The sequence below is a fragment of the Hetaerina americana genome, unplaced genomic scaffold (assembly GCF_022747635.1).
Source record: "Hetaerina americana unplaced genomic scaffold, ioHetAmer1.1.p SCAF_2, whole genome shotgun sequence".
NCBI lineage: Eukaryota > Metazoa > Arthropoda > Insecta > Odonata > Calopterygidae > Hetaerina > Hetaerina americana.
The window spans coordinates 60266120-60281139 of record NW_027286763.1 but is presented as its reverse complement, the minus strand read 5'-3'; the positions used below and the strand labels follow the sequence as shown (position 1 = coordinate 60281139).

General features: G+C 41.3%; 1 protein-coding gene across 8 annotated transcripts in view; it reads right to left on the bottom strand.

Moving 5' to 3' along the window:
- LOC139687525 (uncharacterized) overlaps positions 1 to 15020 on the bottom strand; it is a 585660-nt gene that overhangs the window by 159457 nt on the left and 411183 nt on the right. For 2 of the 8 annotated variants that reach the window (XR_011700643.1, XM_071584723.1), the window contains exon 7: positions 10771 to 11162. The exons of 5 other annotated variants lie outside the window; for them this stretch is intronic. The gene's annotated coding sequence lies outside the window, so the exon portion shown is untranslated. Of the gene's footprint in view, positions 1 to 9282; positions 9384 to 10770; positions 11163 to 15020 lie in introns of those variants that run through there. One more of the 8 variants, XR_011700644.1, reaches the window with a different exon arrangement.

The following is a 15020-nucleotide window of genomic DNA, read 5'->3' as shown; positions in this document are numbered from 1 at the left end:
TTTAAATGGTAGCTTAGCAATACCAAGAAATAAAATACAATGGCAGGATGGTAATAACCAGTGATGTAACTAGCAGTTGGACATTATATAAGAACAGTTGTTCCCATTAATATGTACTTCAGTTCAAGGCAAGAGACAGAAATTAGCAAAGAATAAGGAAGGTGATGTCCACATTTTAGACTGACGCAGCGATCAAACTACGCAAATCTTCGCAAAATGCCAGATTTGTGGGGTTATGAGACAAAATGAAAACTTAGTTCGTCGGTTTGGATATAAAAAGCAAAAATTAAACAGATATCATAAATGACAATATGGTCGGACATTATCACAGGCATTAACTCACAAAACGCGTATGAAGCGACAGATTATGACATAATTGGAGACTTTGTTTAGTTCGTGCACATTATAAGGTTCTCTTATGTATATCACGCCTGAAAATTTTTGAGGTGTGCACCTTTAATCAAATAAACCTTGAATTCTCCGAGAAATCCTTCTGGTGAGACCTCGCGATAAGCAGAAATTGTATCAGTATTGTATTCATTACTTGCGCAATGAACTAACTCGGCATTGGCGGCCTTTCCTGCATGACCTCCCAGGAACTATAGTACTGATATATATTTTTTAGATCATACATTGTTTAGAAATATATAATCATTGAAAAAATTAACAACAAAAAGTAAAAATAGCGAATAGCTGAACTATGTGAGTGTGAATCGTCCCGCAGTTTTCCTCAATTCGTCTGTTAGTTGAGTGTTTAGCTCTTGAAGCGAAGAGAAAATCAAAAACCTTTAACTCTATTAGAGTGGAAAGCATTGGAAGCAAGGCTTTCGTTGCCTCTCGGCACGTAATCACGGCGCTATAAATAATCCATCTGCTTCTTTTAATGGATGGAATGGATTAGAAGGATGAAATTCTTCCCTCGAGAAATGGTGGTGGGCAGGGATGGGGGAGGCAGAGGAATAAAGAAAATGAGGACAATGGGGAGCAAAGGGATGCTATGCAGGCAACTGGCAAAGCGCAAGTCTTGCTAAAATAAGAAGCCGCCGTGCTATCACTGGAGGAAAATGTGCACCAAGGCATAATCTGGTTCTGAAAACAAGTTTAGCTTCGAACGGCTTGGGTGTCCTGCATTGCCACGTAGCTCACAATGCTTTTAAAATTCATTGAACTGAATTTAGTAAAACCTTGCCGAACTAGTGAAAGGATCAATGTCTAATAAATGAGAAGGGCAGGTGCTCGCACATATTAATCCAAAGAATTCAAAATAATTTAATATTGAAAACATCACTTCATAGTTCCTCGATATCTAATACGGTTAATCTTTACAAATAAATCAAGGACACTAACTGGGCTCTATGTAGCTTGATATAAGGGTTCGATCAGTATTGATGGATTCTACATTTATGTATAATGATATTAAAATGTAATTTACATGTATACAATCCTCCAAAACAAAACTTCGACTAAAGAGTTCTCTTAATGGAAAATAAATTCTACAGTTTTAGCAAATTTCAAAGTTTTGTGCGTAATATATTGAAAGTTTAAATTGTACAGTCCAGTTTAAAAAAATAACATAAAAACATAAGCGGAGGCATTTCACTGAGAAAACTGTCAATTATCTGATGTTAAGATAGCTGAAATTCAACGAATAGGCTCTGAATTATAAAAGGACGATGGTGACTGAAAAAATATCCATTCTATGTTCACGTGATTGATGCAATGCAAATTTAAATGGAATAGCTACAAACGAGGGCTCAAATGTTTTCATTCCTATAATTTATTGTGCCAAAATTGTAATATACTTTTAGCTCAGTGTTTAACGCATATGGTACAAATGTCATTGATTTGACTTCAGTATTAAGTCGGAAGCCGCTGTTGGGTGTATAATGTTACGTTCACCTACGACAACGATGGAAGTAACACGTGACGAGTTATACGCCGTGTTGAAATTTTGCTTTCTAATGAATTAATTGTCAGCCAAGGCATATGCAGTACGGTAGAAAGTCAATCGAGGCTCTAATTCTTCCTTATAATACAGCTACAAGATAGTGTGAAATGTCTGAAGATGGGAAACGATCAATTTCAAAGGGCTAGAGTTCCACTGACGATTGTGAATACTAACTCCACATTGTGAGAGAATATATCCGAATTACCTTAAAAACACTATCAAAAGTAGTGAAAATATCATAGGATACCACCTACAAGTTGGTAACAAAAACATTGCACACGAGACGCGCTTGTGGGCAATGGATTCCGAGTATGCTCATACTCTAACAGGACGTTGGTATGCAAGTTGTTCCCTGATAAGCTGATATCACAGGGAGATGAAGATTTGCTCTTCAACTACAGATGAAATTTGGCTACATCATTTTGATCCTGAAACTAATTAACAGCGCTCAATGTGAAATATCCGGCATCACCAACATTTCTTCAATGAAAATTATGCTCTTTTATATTCATGGATTGGTGTATCAGGATATCGTATCAAAATACACAAATGAAAATGTAACATATTACGGAGATGCACTGAACATTCTCCAAGGCCATATCAATCGAAAACCCTGTTCCTCAATGTGAAGAAACACCTTTGTGGAAAACATTTTATCATAAGAAGCATGTATAGTCGAATCAAACATGTTTCAGCTTTCCATTGCTACCGCAGTCGCAATATTGGCGGAAATACAATGAAGCTTTCACCATATATATTTCACAACAAGGTGATGATGTTACATAAAAACGAATTTGCCCACAGTGAACTATGTGAAATAAAATAATTCTGATCACTCAATTTGATCAGCTCATATAATAGAGAACCAAATCGATGCAAGCTCTTAATGAACTTGGTTTATGATAATATTAAGAGCCTTTGGTAAAGGAAAGAGCGTAATGTAGTAAATATACGAACCAATTACCTCAAATGTATACAAACTGATGCTTGTACGCCTATGTTGTGCTGCAGTTATGGTGATGTACTAACTATATATTTAATACTCCTGGACACTTGCTTGGATATTAACGGAACAAAATTTCATTAAGTCGTGAATTTAATGAGAATCCGGGATGAAAAAGGGGCGAACTGTCTTAAATACTTACATCCTTTTGATTTTATCCATAAGATAGGTGAACCAAGTTAATTCTACCCTATGAGACGCACATTAGGATACGCCGCGAATGCTAACTATATTTCTAAGACCGATTCCAGCATAAGGCAAGGCTCATGAACGCATCCCATGCCGCGTGCCTTAAATAGAAAAGTATGCACGACGAAAGGAGTACAGAGAGAATGGGAGCGGGAGGAAACAAGACGGCGTTGCAAGAAGAGGGCAGGCAGTGTGCTGCGGTTTGGCGGGAGGGAGGAAAGAAGGGGGGGAATGGGAGTGAATGAGGGAGAAAATGAGGGAAAGGTCAGGCCCGTGAGATTGCGCGCGGGGATAAGCCAGGGCGAAGACGGATAGACCCGCAGGAGGAAAAAAACGTGCACCACGCAACCGTCGCACCATCTAGTTGCATGTACGGAGAGATGACCGCAAATGAATATTAACGGCCTCGGGAGAATAACGAGAGAGCCGCGTCGAGTGCGGAAGCGGTCTGAAGGGTATCCTTAAAGAACGGCGCGACACAATCGAATTAATGCCGTCGCTTTCTGCGGCCATTCCCCGTAGAGGAAACTTGTTTTCTCCCCGAGCAGAAGGGCTATGATACCGCAGCGCAATGCAAATTGCATAATGAAAGATTGTCAATGCTTCCACATCGCGAAGAAAATGAACGACTTCGCATTCACTCTAGGATTTTTCAATTTGAAGACATTTTACGACATGTTGATCGGCATCATCCTCTACTCCTTCCACGGACTGGTTCTATTTACGCCGTTAGTTCTCTTTGTAAAAATCTCAGGGTATAATCACGGCGTCGATGTTTATTATCGACCATTGATTCCCCTGCATCCCTAATTTAGATCGTAAAATCCCATTTGCGCAGTATAGGATAATCTATCTCAATGTGATATTGCATTAACTCCCCGCATCGTAGTCGATGGATGGCACAGCTAGCCTCTCGATCTTCTTATCCCTAACGCAGCGAGGGACCCTATTGAGACATGCACGTTGTTCATTTGAGTTGAGTTAGGGCAGAAGAACGATGGATGCGAAAGCCGTACACCACCTTGTTTAAAAAATTATTTCCATCTTGAAGTTAGAAGTAGTCGTCTTGTCTCAATACGTGAGGCATATCTACGCTTATCCTTCTAATGTCTACTAGTTACTTTCAACTAAATATGTAATTGATTCAATGATCCATTGATGTAAAATGAAATACGACTTAATTAAAATGGAGTGTTGCTCTTCAGCGAAAACCATTACTTCTACATAACGACGAGGTGATCAGTCTTAAAAATACATGACCGAAGAAGCGACTGAAGACGCGACTGAAGAAGTTACATTGTTACTGGCAGAAAGTGCTCGTGCGACTTAATGCGCAGTTGAGCTATACTTTTCCCCTAGTTTTTAAAATGATCTGGCAATAGAAAATCCCAAATTAAAATATTTCATATTTTTATTGATTGTGTGACTTAGGACATACGTTTTAATGACCAAATAGATTTCTCCTATCACCATATCACCAAAACCCGTGTATAGTTACGAAGAGCAGTATGAATTATAGTAATATTAATTATTTTCTTAAAATATTTGGAAAAATAAAGTTATTAGTTTAGGTTTACGGAATGGTGAACATTATAAAAAGTTAAAGTGCGGAGCACGGAATAATTTTTGCAAGTGACGAAAGGAAATATGGCTCGGTTTTATTTGCGTACTGTCAGTAAGTATACATATAATGAGATTTTTGGACACTTTCTAATTGTGAATGTTTATTTAATTCATATTTATTATTGCACTACGTATTAAATATCAACATTGGCGACTCAGTTGCAAATTTTACAGGTGAATTGTTTTCCGTAATTGGTCCACTTCTCACACATTCAAGAAAGGAATACACTTACAAAGGGAAAATACTAAAATTGCTACCACCACAATGTCAAAGAGCACCCTTTTTTTGATCAACTCTAAATAAAAGCTGAAACAAAAGCTTCTTTCAGAGAATATGCTTTTGTAAAGGCGAAATATCATAGAGTACCAAGATTAATAACTGTGCAGGTAGGTAAATACTAACCAGAACATCGTAAAAATATTTAACCGTAAATATTGTCCGCTGGTGGAATTTTTCGAAGTACCTACCCGAATATAATAGATAGAATTGATTCAAACGTTCCACTTGTATTTTTAAACATATAGGTGCATTATTTATTATATATAGCTCATAAATATTAAAATGTTTCACAATTCTCTTTCTTTGATTATAAATACTAATTTTAATTCCATGATTCAACGTTCACCATCAGTTACTACGGACCAATACTCCGGTGCATCAAAGATCCTTGAGGTTAACGTATGTCTCAAATGAGCCCATAAGAATTGATTCCTGAAAAACAGTTTTTAGGCCAATGTACAATAAAATTTTTTTGTTTAAATTACCGAGTCTCTAAAGTGAAACGCGAAGGATATCTATGAAAATCTGTGTTTTTCGGTTTCCGCTTAACCAGATTTCAAATATATGAAAACACTAACTACATTTAGATTGTTTATGTAACAAGTTTACCGACCCAACGAGTCCTTCCTGAACTTTTCCTGCATTCTATGCACCCAGAACTGCAATATTGAATTGAGCAGTATTTTTAAACAATAAAATATGAATTATTTCGAAGTATGAAGGACTATCAATGCAAGGCTCTCTTAGATGCCTCTCACCCTATTACAGCCACCAAGCGGGAGCAAACACGTCAACCCGAATCAGGTCTTCCCATTCCAACTTATTCTTGCTGGTGTAGAGACTTAGGAAAACCCCAAAGAGTCATCCACGCAAAAATTACTTTTGGTAAATTACCAAAGAAGAAGTACTTTTAAGGAATACAGACATTACATTGTCTTGTTTTTATCAAAATCATTTACTCATTCTGCTAATTCACAGGAAGCATTACGAGAAATAAACAGATGTAAAATATTAAAAACAATCCGAGGCTTATAATTTTGGATTCGATAGAGAAACAAATATTCTGAAGGCCATGGAGGTTTTCATTTGTACAAAGTGTGGCTAGATTTTTCCCCCCTAACGTGTACAGGTATGCAATGAAACTTATGTCGATTTCCCCCCCCCCCTAACCTGTATGCAATGAAACTTATGTCATTGCCAGAAAAAAAACAGGAAACAAAGACTACACAATTATGAATTTACTAAACTGTATAAATCGGTTGTTTTAAGCAACTATGACCACAAACGAAGGAAATTTAACATCAACATACTGGTATGATAATTTGCTCTAGTATATCATAGAATTGTGCAATACGAAACTGTTATATCAAGTACGAGTTCATTGACAATAGGTATTCAATAACGTATATATTCTTTGTCTTTCGTAATTTATTCCATTCTTAGCGTTGCAGAGAAGATAGGCAGACAGCAGCGGCCAATTCTCCGCAGTTAATTACCCAGGGATCTCATTGAAATACAAATAGAAGGTCGGTTGTTTCAATGCTAAGCTGACAGTTATGAAGTATGTCAGCGTGGAATTCACTTAAATAGTAATTATTATCTCCCAGCCTAGCAGAGCCATTAATTTTCTGAACGAGAGTATGCCTTCATATCACCGATTTCCTCAAATTAATTTGAGCATTCAAAGTCTCATAGTCGGACGAAATTACAATTCAAAGTTTATATCATCAAGAATGTTCAAAGTTTAAAAAAAACGAATCTAAACGTAGGCATATTTTTAATGGGTACACATTGTTTCACCTCCAAACGATTCTATAAACTCAAGCGGAATGAAATAAATGACCGTGAAAACTGGAGCATGTCGCTAAAATTGGTAATTACAAAGTAAACAAATTTAATTGACATGGGTTTTAACTCTTCAACCGTAAACGAAAGGCGTGACCTATCCTTGAAAACTTTTGAAATCGAACACATCGCTCTACTGAAAGCTTTTTCAGTCAAGATTCACCTGTAATGTTCACATATTTTACCGTTAATTGCGCAGAATGGCGATGCAATTTATTCTAATTAACGAGTCATCCCTGCGATCTGATTATATAAGCAGATACCTTTGATTAAACGTGTTAACGTCGACAAAAAACGACTTAAAAATTATTTCTAGCTTCTAATTTGCATGATTTCTTGCACGCAGGTATCAATACAATTGCGATATTTAAATTAAGTTTTGGAAAAATTTTCGATGGCTTCAGAACTATTTAGATTTTTTGCCTTTAAAAGATTGAATAGGTAAAGCGTAAGGATATATTACTCGAATGTACCTTCATAAATACTGAAACTATGTGGATAATTTAAAACTGTTCCAAATGTTAAAATATTCGAGGAAATGTAATAAATCCTGACGCCTGGTACTTCAACAAAATAATATTTCGCATTTCGTACATGCTTATGAAATGGCACATATTTTAAGAAATTCATCGGAGGGCATCCTCCATCCTCGAACAGCTGTTTCAATCTCCAACAACTTTTTTCGATGTCTCCCGGGAAATTTTGTGATGGGAAGAAAAAAATGGATTAGATGAATAATTTAAGCTCTTTTGCTACGCTCTCTATCTCCCAAGCAAAACATAGCTAGCCGATGAATAAAATGAAAACACGAAGATGAAAATGCATAAGAACGGCGTGTTCTAATTTCAAACGTCAAATATGACTATGAAAGTTACGACAGTTAGATCTTGAGAAAAGTTTACATTAATAAAGCAATTCAGATATTGTTTAACATTGATTTTGGAAGGGAAAGTACCTAGGAGAAAAAAATATTTACTGGCGTTTTAGCATTCCTTTGCCTTCGTCGACCAAGCTTGTTAAGCCAATTTCATTTGATAGTTAATATCGTTGTTAAATTTCTTTTATTACATAATCATTCAATGGAAGATTCAAGTGGCAAATATGGTTAAATGAAGTTTTTCGAGAAATGTCATGGACATAGGGACCAACCTCACCAAAGTAAGACAAATACCAATAGCATTCGTCTCTCCTGTAAATTCGTGAAATTTTCACGGCAAATTTGATTAATTTCGCAAAAAAGGGAAATAAATAAAAGTGAAATTTTGAAGTAATGTGTGCATACATAATTTAAGCTAAAAATAAAATCCTTTCGTTAATAATTCTCAGCCAAATGCCCTTTTCATAAGTGAATTATATCATACATACATCCATGGCACATTCAGAAGGTTGATCTCAGTTTCATTATTTGTTTTGTACAATATTTGAAATACAGCCTAAGAATTGAATTTAGTATCAACTGACCTTTTAGGGAATGTATGGGATGAAAACAAGACATTGATTGAAGGTGTAGTTACTATCTATGTATTCAGTGGATTTAAGTCACGTGCCAAATTTCTAAGTTATAAAAAAATACTCTGAGTCAATAAATTCCGTCAAGGAATTGAGATGCAGATTTACATTACATTGCCTTTTTGTCAACTGAAGACACATGCGCTCCTGAATCTAAGATTAAATATTTTCTATGCGTGCCAGACGAGCTTAAAGTAACAATGATAACAATAAAATAAGGGTTAGATAAAATAATGTTAACATATTAATACGCTAATAAAATCAATAAAAAATATTTTTTCCCCCTTAGCGCGATCGTTTTCAATCATGTCGATCCATTATCGTTTGTGGGAAAAGTGGCATTTTAGATATGTCGATTCTTCAATTGAGCTTCCGGATCTTCTCGATGGATTTTTCTGTGAATTTTTGCTAATCCTTTTCATTATCACTTTCTCTAATAGATCCCAAACACTCAAATTAAGCAACATGATCCAAATGTGGTTTAACCAATGGGGAATATAACACCTCTGCTTCGCTTTATATCACTGCATTTCCCAGCAACCCGTCGAACGACACCTTTAAGGCTGCTTCGCTCGCCAGACCGGCGTGTGCGCCCAGGAACTCTTGGCTGCGTGGGGGCTGGGGAGGAACCCGGAAAAAAACGACGAAAATCCCAACAGTAGCAGGGAACATTACGGCTATTGCTGTCTTCCCTTCAAAGGATATCGCTCGCAAATCAATCGAATTTCGCACCGGACGATTGGCGTAGGATCCCACGAACAAGGAGACCCACTAACAGGATTTTACAGCCTCGGGGGAGAGTGTAACAGAGCGCGCGTGCACACACACAAGCACGCACGCACACATGCATACATTCACACCACGCTGACTGCACTTGATACTAACCGGCTGAGATGCGCCGAGGAAGGGTTTACCGCTCAAACCAGTTGTGGAAGGCCCCGTGCGTACGAGAGAGAAGACGGAGGGAGAATGAGAGACAGAGAGAGTTTATTCCCCCACGATCTAACTCCGTTTCCTTCCCTATGCCTGACTACCTTTCCTTTGAGTCACGAATGATGCCAAGATGAAAGGGAGGAAATTACATGTACGGGGAAAAAGGCGCCAAAGACGGCCGACCACAAAACGATTACCCTTCGCCGACGCGCGAAGCAAGTATCTCGTTTCAATGGACGCAATTCCAATTTAATTTACAAACAATACCAACCCCACGAAATGTCAAAATTCCTTATTTGACGCAGAACACAAACATTCAAAGTGACAATAATCAAGGTACGAGGGACGTTTTACAATGTAATCTGTGCAGAAAGCCATAACACATACTTCTACTTATTCTCATGGATTTATTGCAATTTAATGTCCCACATATGTATGTGGCTTCCATAGAACGTTTTAATATAATCCTTGAAGCAGCAGTCATACGATTATTTTTCGGATAGCTACTAAACTTTGATAAAACTCATGCCTGTAAATTGAATTGATGAATGAATGTTCAAATAAAAAATTAGAAAAAATTATGATGGAGTCACAGAAGTTAACGAAATACCACAAAGATGTTCAGCATTGAAAATGGGCGCAATTTCAATCCGTAGCAATAGAGGAAGTGAAGACTCAATGGATGTTTTTTACGAAATTTTATAGAAATAATTACGTTATTTAAATTGTAATGGATTTCATGTGGCTCCAAATGATTATCTGATATAAATCATCACTTCCAAGACTTTTGCATATTTAATATGTTAGGCATAAAATAACTACGTCAACAATGAACAAATAAATACAGGAAGAGTAGTTCAAAGATATCGATATGGACAGGATTTTCTAAAAAACAACGAATTATCAGAAGTAGCAGACGTCTTTCATTCCCATCATGCATTTTCTTAGCGATTCAATATTACTAATGGCGAAAGAATTACTCACGGCCAGACTCCATGATGGTCTAGGTGTAAGGAGTTTCCATGCGCATGCTCCATTCCACGCCGACTCCAAGGCCAACTCCTCAGAACTAGTACACGAAGGGACATAGTTCCCGAAATAGCAATACTAACTTCAATCGCCCACCGTGAATTTCTCACACGTGAAGGAAACCCTAATTTATTGTACGAACTAATTAAATGCTCAGTCAGAAAATCCAAACTCATTCACTGCGGCTTCTGGATCATTTGACAAATGAGCCGAAGGTATCAGTCACAAAAACGACGCAATGGACGAAAAATACTATTCAGACAAGGAATCGTAAACGTTACTACAGTTCAAAGGGGGAAAAATACGGGCGCTATACTATCCATCAATTTAATCGACAGCCGAGTGGCGGCCGAACGGAGGCGAAGCGAGACATTTTCGAAGAGGGGGGGAAGGGATTAATAAAATTCCTACCACAAGGTTATTCCTCGATCCTCGGATTCGGGAAAACTGCTCGTCGGGTCTCTTGATCGTCGTCGTTCTCCGTCCCGATGTGCTGCCCCCACGCGTATTCCGCACGGCAGGCAGGTCACGATCCTCGAAGAAATAGGTCCGATTGGGCACAAGCGGGGCGTGGTGCCGTCGCACCACAAGCACGCCGCCCCCCTTAAATCGCGCGCCCACGCGAGCCGGTCGTCGGGTGAGTGAGGGCAGGGGGTATGCGGAATGGTCCTCCGACGGGACTCACACACACACGCCAACCACCACCACCACAAGTCGCCTCGCTCGCGTTTTTTCTCCTTCACCCTCCTTCGTTGCCCTTGACCTCCGATGGGGATCGAAGATCGTGGCCGACGTTCACTCACCTAAAAAACACATCCTCCGATTGGGGGCGTGGGATCACGTGAAATAAAATGCCCGTGGAACATAATAATTTAAAAAAACAAAAGCGGGCGGCTCTCCTCCGGGGACCTCCTCGTATGCGTGTGTGTGTGTGTGTCTGTGTAGTGTCTCTCCCACTCTTTTTCGCTCGCCACGGATGCTGCCCGCCTCCATCCCGATGGAGGTCACACTCTTCCGTAATGACGATGTGCCCGGCAGAGGGAAAAGAGAGCGTTCGGAGCAAACGCTTGGGCCGCAAGAGCAACAGCGTCCACGGACACGGAGGGAAACAAGGATGCCAACCTCATGGCGCGTAATAGCGACGCCCTCCGGCGGAGAACCGCTGAAACAAGTTCCACCGCCCGCCCTCCTACTACTCCTTACTCCTCCCCGTCTCTCTTCCCCCGTCTCTTCGGCTCTCCACACCCCCTCCTCCTCCCGAACTCTCTCCATCCATCCCTCCTCCATTTCTTCCTCCACCATTCCTCCTTCCGAGCACACACAAACTCCTCCTCACTCCTCCATCTTCCAACCTCCACCACCCACTTCCTCCCACTATTCCCCTCACACCTCTTCCCCGCCTCACACCACCTCCCCCTTTTTTAAGCGGTTGACACATGAAACCATGCCTCCTCCACACATCCTATATCTCCTCTCCTCGAACCATCTCCTACTCCCAAGGAACCCTCCTCACTCCACCCCTCCTCACTCCACCCCCCCCCCCGACTCCCGCGCATACACACACAGCCCCATGCGATCCACCCCCGCCTAAACACCCTTCGCCCCATCCCACTCTGGGAGGAGGACGAATACGATGGGTTTTTCAAGCTAGCCGCTAAACCCTCGCGTGAGGTTTTTAAAAAGACCCACACACTCGCGCGCGAAAAAAAATAGACCGGGAAGGGCAGTTGGGATATCTGATTTGTGGCTCAAATATTTAGGCCCCGGAAGGCTTTCGTCACACACGTTTTGTGTGTACTCGACCGAGACTCGGCTTACATCCAGCAGTAATAATTTCAGCATTTTCTCGCTCGTCGCGTCAGGCAATTCCTGGGGAGCAGACATTGCGTGACCGTGTGCCTCGAATAACAATCATAAAATGCCACGAACTGTGAAATTCTGTGTGACTGACGTCACGAGCTGAGGGATGCATTTGTAAATATCTCCCTCCGACAACAAAACTCACCCGGTAGTTTCCGTTGAAGATGCGCGCTCGGGATGATCTAAATCTTTTTTATGCAAGACTCCGCCGAAATAATTTCGAGAATTCGTTCTCGATTCAGAGTTGTGCTAACGATTGCGCGCTGATGGAATCTGAGTTTATCTTGACGACTAGAGAAACCCATGGAAAGGAAGTGAGGTCAAGAGGATTATCGCGAGGATCACAGTTCGAAATGATTCGAAGTGATAATTGGAGGAGGAAACCTCGACGAGGGCGTGCATGGGGACATATTTATTGAGAGTTACTGCCATTAGGTAACGAACTCCACTTCAAAGTCCCGAACCGCGCGAGCCCAGCACTCGACGGAGAAATACTACGACCATTACGAGACTCATCGCTTTGGCAGTCTTGCCACCCTTCGGCGAGTAAAGACAAACGTTCACCAAAACTCCACCACACTTCCCACGACATGCTCAATCCCATCCCTCTCACCCATCCTCGAAGGCTGGTTACTCCCATATTACTGCATCCCCCAGCTGACTATTCCCCACATCACCCCATTCCTCCCCCCCTTCCGAACTCCTTCCAACAACCCACCTACCATCCTCCCTCCTTCCCCCCAAAACCATCCTCACACCAACTTTTCCGGGTCTTTGCGCGATTCACTCCTTCACAAAGGCAACGCGGCCCGTCTTGTCGTAGGTCGCTAAAGCACACTCACACATTTACCATAACCTCCGTCGTCTTTCCTTCTAAGTATTTCCCTCACCCTTATATCTCTCCCTCACTCTCCCTTCACTTCCTCCCTCACCTCCCCTAGCTCACTCTTCCGCGCCGCGAACCCCCCTCCTCTTCTGGGCGCTCGCTTCAAGAGACCTCGGTGCCCGCTCCTATCTACACCCCAACCCCTCTTCCTCCCTCCCAGTGCCTTCCCTAGGGAGTGGCGGGAAGGGGATTGAAGGATGGGGGGGAGGGAAAGAGGCGAGAAAGGAAAGTGGGAGGCGGATGGATGGCTTGGGAGGAGGAAGGGAGTGATGAGCGAAGCTGACCGCGGATGTCAGGTTGCTAACGCGGCCGTACGGCTTGGCAATCCCGAGGGTCGAGGGCTCGAATCCCACCTTGGGCACGAGCGTCAGGAGCATACGTGTGTGTGTGTGTGTGTGTGCAGCCAATAAAGGGTTCAGATGGTGCGAGAAAAACCTTACCCGATGGCGGCACCTGAAACCGAAATCTCCCATGTCTGGCAGCACCGCGAGGTGTGAATCGGGGGAGGGGGTGAGTGGGGTTGGGGTAGGGTTTAATTGGGTAGAGGGACGGGATGGACTGTGATTCTAGGAAACCACATGGGGCTGTGGGGAGGAAGGTTAGACGGACACCACACACTCCGTCTCAGCCCTGCCCACCCACCTTCCTTTACCCCCCCTTCAGATTCCCTTCCTCCCGACCACTCCTCATCTCCTCCTCCCTCCCCCATCACCCGACTCCTAATACTTCCCACTTGAAATACTCCCCCCTTCTCATATCCGCCCTACCCCCCCTTTCCTGCCCCTTTCGCACTTCTCCCGAGACCCCCCTCAACCACCTACGGCTCCCCGACTCCCGAAGCGGCAAAAGGCAAAAACCTAGCGATCCGTCGCCGCTCTCGGGTGGCGTGTCTCGCGTGCACTTGTGCGTGCGTGGACTCTGGTGCGTGTGAATCTGGGAAGGAGGGAGGGAGATCGCGGAAATGGTTGCCGTGCTTCATTTTCAAAACACACGCGGATAGGCATACGCCGAGCGAAAAAGCGTTCACGAGGGTATCCGAGGGCTGGCGCTTATGTCGTCTCGCCCATGGTCTGTGTTTTTGGATGGTTTGCGCGGGTGTGTGCGCGTGTCTGTTCCACTCACGCTTAACTGAGGCATCACCACTCTGATACGTATTTTTCCAATGTTAATTAAAGCAACCTTTTGGATGGATAATCACAGACGGTTAAGCCCGGAGTAACAAAAACAATAATTATTTCAACGGGTTAAGTATTTGATTCATTATTCAAACGCCAATCATTTTAAGCAGTAGCTACGCTGTTAAGAATGTAAACGGAACACATTAAAACGCAACGGTTTTTAAAGTATGAGCAATCCTGGACTAGGATAACATGAAAATAGACCAGAAATTGATTCAGTACCTATAACTAATCATTTAAAGGCTCCAGTAATTTACGTAAACATTTAGCAATATACATTGCATGCATTTACTTGTTTTTCTGCCTGTGTAGTTCCCACTTTGTTATCAGAATCAGCAGTGAACATTATGCAGATACAGACTGGAATATCGTTCACTCGATATTTGCAACGTTAAAATGTTTTCAGATATCCATCTCCTCTACCTCGGTTTAATTTAGCAAATGCCATTTCAATTAATGGTGGATCAGAATGTGTATGGAATCAAGGAGAAAAGACAGTACACTTTAATAACTATAATTTTCACATTAGCTACTAATAGAAGATGTGGACTAACGGAGATAGTGGCAGTGATTACAAATCGAAAGTGCTTTAATTAAAAAATATATTTTTCCTCTAATTAGAAAAAATACCACTACCAGAAATTTCTTAAAAGAAGCTGTTGATATACGTAATTTCATGTACTGAAGGAACGAAAATAAACGCGAGCGTTTTTGGTATTTCAAATTTTAGAAACATA